Source organism: Salmo salar, chromosome 25 (genome assembly GCF_965601325.2).
Source record: "Salmo salar chromosome 25, fSalSal1, whole genome shotgun sequence".
Classification (NCBI taxonomy): Eukaryota; Metazoa; Chordata; class Actinopteri; order Salmoniformes; family Salmonidae; genus Salmo; species Salmo salar.
In genome coordinates, this window is record NC_138315.1 from 41,198,173 (window position 1) to 41,204,714 (window position 6,542).

The following is a 6,542-nucleotide window of genomic DNA, read 5'->3' on the forward strand; positions in this document are numbered from 1 at the left end:
GCATAGAGAGCGAGAGAGAGAGGGCATAGAGAGCGAGAGAGAGAGGGCATAGAGAGCGAGAGAGAGAGGGCATAGAGAGCGAGAGAGAGAGGGCATAGAGAGCGAGAGAGAGAGGGCATAGAGAGCGAGAGAGAGAGGGCATAGAGAGCGAGAGAGAGAGGGCATAGAGAGCGAGAGAGAGAGGGCATAGAGAGCGAGGTCAGAGAGAGCGAGAGAGAGGGCAGCGAGGGAGAGGGCAGCGAGGGAGAGGGCAGCGAGGGAGAGGGCAGCGAGGGAGAGGGCAGCGAGGGAGAGGGCAGCGAGCCCTAACCCACACTATTAAATTAGTCGAAACAGGAACATTTTACATCTGGCTAGAAATGAATAAGGAAATTGTATATCTATATCCCCCCAGTAGAATCCCCATACTTTAACCCCGACAGCTTCTCCATCCTAGAGGGGGAGATCAACTGTTTCCAGGCCCAGGGATGTACTAGTCTGTGGCAGCCTAAATGCAAGAAGTGGACAAGAACCTGACACTGTTAGCACACAGGGGGACAAACGCCTACCTGGAGGTGACAGCATTCCTTCCCAAATATGCCCCCCTAGCCACAACTATGACAACAGAACAAAGAAAAATGGGTAACAACTCCTGTATCTCTGTCGCAGGCTGGGTATGTACATAGTCAATGGTAGGCTTCGAGGTAGGTACACCTACAGCTCATCTCTTGGTAGTAGTACTGTAGATTACTTTATCACTGACCTCAACTCAGTCTCTCACACCGTTCACAGTCAGCCCACTGACACCCCTATCAGAGCACAGCAAAACCCCAGTCTACTTGAACAGAGCAATATTCAATTAAGTTTCAAAGCCAAAGGAATTGCATAATATTAAGAAATGCTATAGATGGAAGGAAAGTGTGTAGAAACCTACTAAAAAACAATTAGGCAACAACAAATTCAAACCCTTCTAGATAACTTCCTGGACGAAATGTTTCACTGTAACAGTGAAGGTGTAAACTTGGCAGTAGAAAACCTAAACAATATATTTGAGCTCTCAGCTTCCCTATCAAATCTAAAAATGTCAAGCAGACAACCTAAGAAAATTAACAACAATGACAAATAGTTTGATGAAGAATGCAAAAACCTAAGAAAGAAATTGAGAAACCTATCCAACCAAAAACATAGAGACCCAGAAAACCTGAGCCTTCACTATGGTGAATCACTAAAACAATACAGAAATACACTACGGAAAAAGAAAGAACAGCACGTCAGAAATCAGCTCAATGTAATTGAAGAATCCATAGACTCTAACCACTTCTGGGAAAATTGGAACACACTAAACAAACAACAACACGAAGAGTTATCTATCCAAAACAGAGATGTATAGATAAAACACTTCTCCAGTCTTTTTGTTTCTATAACAAAGAACAAACAGCAAAAACATATATATGATCAAATACAAATCTTAGAATCAACTATTAAAGACTACCAGAACCCACTGGATTCTCCAATTACATTGAATGAACTACATGACAAAATACAAACTCTGCAACCCAAAAGGCCTGTGGTTTTGATGGTTTCCTAAATTAAATGATAAAATATACAGACCACAAATTCCAATTGGCTCCCCTTAAACTTTGTAACATCATCCTCAGCTCTGGCAACTTCCCCAATAGTTGGAAACAAGGACCCCAATCCACAAAAGTGGAGACAAATTTGACTCCAATAAGTACTGTGGGAAAATCCTCTGCATTACCATTAGTCAAATTGGCGTTTTACCAAATTACGGTACGACAGACCACCCTGCACATATATTATAATTAATATACCATATTCACCCTGCACACCCTAAATGACAAACAAACAAACCAAAACAAAGGCCAAGTATTTTCATGCTTTCTTGATTTCAAAAAAGCTTTTGACTCAATTTGGCATGAGGGTCTGCTATACAAATTGATGTAAAGTGGTGTTGGGGGAAAAACATACAACATTATAAAATCCATGAACACAATTAACAAGTGCGCATTTAAAAATCAACAAAAAAAACACACATTTCTTTCCACAGGGCAGTGGGGTGAGACAGGGATGCCCCACCCTCTTCAACATATATATCAAGGAATTGGTGAGGGCACTAGAACAGTCTGCAGCACCCGTCCTCACTCTACTAGAATCTGAAGTCAAATGTCTACTGTTTGCTGATGATCTGGTGCTTCTGTCCCCAACCAAGGAGGGCCTACAGCAGCAGCAAGATATTCTGCAGATACTGTCAGACCTGGGCCCTGACTGTAAATCTCAGAAAGACAAAAATAACAGTGTTCCAAAAAAGGTCCAGTTGCCAGGACCACAAATACAATTCCATCTAGACACCGTTGCCCTAGAGCACACAAAGAAACGACACATACAGTTGAAGTCGGAAGTTACCATACACTTAGGTTGGAGTCATTAAAACTAGTTATTCAACCACTCCACAAATGTCTTGTAAACAAACTATAGTTTTGGCAAATCGGTTAGGACATCTACAAGTCATTTTTCCAACAATTGTTTACAGACATATTATTTCACTGTATCACAATTCCAGTGGGTGAAAAGTTTACATACACTAAGTTGACTGTGCCTTTAAACAGCTTGGACGATTCCAGAAAATGATGTCATGGCTTTAGAAGCTTCTGATAGGCTAATTGACATCATTTGACATCATTTGACTCAATTGGAGGTGTACCTGTCGATGTATTTCAAGGCCTTCCTTCAAACTCAATGCCTCTTTGCTTGACATGGGAAAATCTAAAGAATTCAGCCAAGACCTCAGGAAAAAAAATGTGTAGACCTCCACAAGTCTGATTCATCCTTGGGAGCAATTTCCAAATGCCTGAAGGTACCACGTTCATCTGTACAAACAATAGTACGCAAGTATAAACACCATGGGAACACGCAGCCGTCATACCGCTCAGGAAAGAGATGTGTTCTGTCTCCTAGAGATGAACGTACTTTGGTGCGAAAAGTGCAAATCAATCCAAGAACACAAGGACATTGTGAAGATGCTCGAGGAAACAGGTACAAAACTATCTATATCCACAGTAAAACGAGTCCTATATCGACATACCCTGAAAGGCCACTCAGCAAGGAAGAAGCAACCGCTCCAAAACCGCCCCAAAAAAAAGACTACGGTTTGCAACTGCACATGGGGACAAAGATCGTACTTTTTGGAGAAATGTCCTCTGGTCTGATGAAACAAAAATAGAACTGTTTGGCCATAATGACCATCGTTATGTTTGGAGGAAAAAGGGGGATGCTTGCAAGCCGAAGAACACCATCCCAATAGTGAAGCACGGGGGTGGCAGCATCATGTTGTGGGGGTGCTTTGCTGCAGGAGGGACTGGTGCACTTCACAAAATAGATGGCATCATGAGGTAGGAAAATTATGTGTATATATTGAAGCAACATCTCAAGACATCAGTCAGGAAGTTAAAGCTTGGTCGCAAACGGGTCTTCCAAATGGACAATGACCCCAAGCATACTTCCAAAGTTGTGGCAAAATGGCTTAAGGACAACAAAGTCAAGGTATTAGAGTGGCCATCACAAAGCCCTGACCTCAATCCTATAGAAAATGTGTCAGGAGGAATGGGCCAAAATTCACCCAACTTATTGTGGGAAGCTTGTAGAAGGCTACCCGAAACGTTTGCCCCAAATTAAACAATTTAAAGGCAACGCTACCAAATAATAATTAAGTGTATGTAAACTTCTGACCCACTGGGAATGTGACGAAAAAAATTAAAGCTGCAATAAATCACTCTACTATTATTCTGACATTTCACATTCTTAAAATAAAGTGGTGATCCTAACTGACAGGGAATTTTTACAAGGATTAAATGTCAGGAATTGTGAAAAACTGAGTTTAAATGTATTTGGCTAAGGTGTATGTAAACTTCTGACTTTAACTGTACCTCGGCCTAAAAATCAGTGCCACAGGTAACTTCCACAAAGCTGTGAACGATCTGAGAGAGATGAGATGGCCTCCTGCGCCATCAAAAAGAACATAAAATTCGACATACCAATTAGGATATGACAAAAAAAAACTTGAATCAGTTGTAGAACACATTGCCCTTCATGGTTGTACGGTCTGGGATCCGCTGACCAACGAAGAATTCACAAAATGGGACAAACACCAAATTGAGACTCTGCATGAAGAATTTGGCAAAAAATACCCTCTGTGTACAATGTAAAACACCAAACAATGCATGCAGAGCAGAATTAGGAAAATACACGCTAATTATTAAAATCTAGAAAAGATCCGTTCAATTCTACCACCCCCTAAAAGGCAGTGATTCCAGTACTTTCTGTCACGTCTACTCCCCCTCACCAGCGTTCGATGTCGCTGGTCTAACCACCGGTCCTGGCAACAATCATTGCGCACACATAAGTATTCAGACCCTTTACACAGTACTTTGTTGAAGCACCTTTGGCAGCGATTACAGCCTTGAGTCTTCTTGGGTATGATGCTACAAGCTTGGCACACCTGTATTTGGGTAGTTTCTCCCATTCTTCTCTGCAGATCCTCTCAAGCTCTGTCAGGATGGAAGGGAGCATTGATGCACAGCTATTTTCAGGTCTCTCCAGAGATGTTCGATCAGGTTCAATTCCGGGCTCTGACTGGGCCACTCAAGGACATTCAGAAACTTGTTCCGAAGCCACTTCAGCGTTGTCTTGGCTGTGTGCTTAAGGTCATTGTCCTGTTGGAAGGTGAACCTTCGCCCCAGTCTGAGGTCCTGAGCGCTCTGGAGCAGGCTTTCATCAAGGATCTCTCTCTGTACTTTGCTCTGTTCATCTTTCCCTCGATTCTGACTAGTCTCCCAGTCCTTGCCACTGAAAAACATCCCCACAGCATGATGCTGCTACCACCATGCTTCACCGTAGGGATGGTGCCAGGTTTCCTCCAGATGTAACGCTTGGCATTCAAGCCAAAAAGTTAAATCTTGGTTTCATCAGACCAGAAAATCTTGTTTCTCATGGTCTGAGTCTCCTTTAAGTGCCTTTTGGCAAACTCCAAGCGGGCTGTCATGTGCCTTTTACTGAGGAGTGGCTTCCGTCTGGCCACTCTACCATAAAGGCCTGATTTGTGGAGTGCTGCAGAGATGGTTTTCCTTCTAGAAGGTTCTCCCATCTTCACAGAGAAACTCTGGAGCTCTGTCAGAGTGACCATTGGATTCTCTGTCACCTCCACGAATAATGCCCTTCTCCCCCGCTTTGTCAGTATGGCCTAGCGGGCAGCTCTAGGAAGAGTCTTGGTGGTTCCACTTACGACCGAAGTCAGTTTGCATGCCGCCACAAGGAGTCGCTAGAGTGCGATCGGACAAGGACATCCCAGCCGGCCAAACCCTCCCTAACCCGGACGACGCTGGGCCAATTGTGTACTGTCTCATGGGTCTCCCGGTCGCTGCCGCCTGCGACACAGCCCTGGATTGAACCCGTATCTGTAGTTTGAATTTATTTTATTTTTACAGGGACAGTGCACATCAATCAACATTTCAGTAAAAGTGCCGGTTTTAGCCAGCCGGCTAATTTTCAACCACAGTCCCTGGGCAGGTTATTTAAAACAATTACAATACAGACAATCATTGAGCAGTGAGCACACACAGAGCAACATAGGACAAGCAAGACACAGCAACATAGCACAAAAAGCAACAAGACAAAATCCATAAAAGCAACAAAGTGTTTCCACACCTCACAAGCTACAGACAACAGACAACATGGAAAGCGGCAATACAGGGGATTATGTTCACAAATCTGATTGACCTTTAGCCATGTCTTCATTTTTTTTGTGAAAGTGTGGTAGGTGGTGCAGTTATGTGTGTCTGATGGCAGTGTGTTCCAGACATGGGAAGCTCTCACAGAGAAAGCAGATTTACTAAAGGTGCTTTTCCTTAAGGGAACTATACAGTCACCTCTCATGGCAGACCTTGTGAATCTGCTGCCATAGGTTTGGGTTTTCTGTTTAACAAAAATACTGAGTGGAGGGGGAGCTAGGCCATTTAGGATCTTGAATACAAGACATGCGTCGGTGTATTGCACAAGATTTTCCCAACTCAGGAGCTCATGCTTTCTGAGGATGTAACAGGGATGATGGCTATTGGGCTTCCTATCAAGCACTTTGAGAGCCTGTTTGTAGACAGACTGAATAGGTTTTAATGTTGTACAGCAAGCTTGGGCCCAACTAGTCAAGCAGTATGTTAAGTGGGGGAGTGTCATAGATTTGAAGTACAGTTTTGCTACCTCTGTAGTCAAGCAATTTCGTATAAATTGGAAATTGGCGTGGTTGAATTTGGTTATTTGAATTACCTTTTTCACATGCTTTTTAAAAGAGAGGTTGGAATCAAGTATGATTCCAAGGTACTTAAAATCAGATACCACCTGGAGCTTCTCCCCTGACACACAGACATCTGGCTCAGTAGCATCTGTTGCTCTCTTTGTGAAGAACATGCAGACAGTTTTTTTCACCTTGAGATGCAAACACGAGTCAGTAGTGACACCCCTAGTGACACCCCTAGTGCCGCGATGCAATGCCT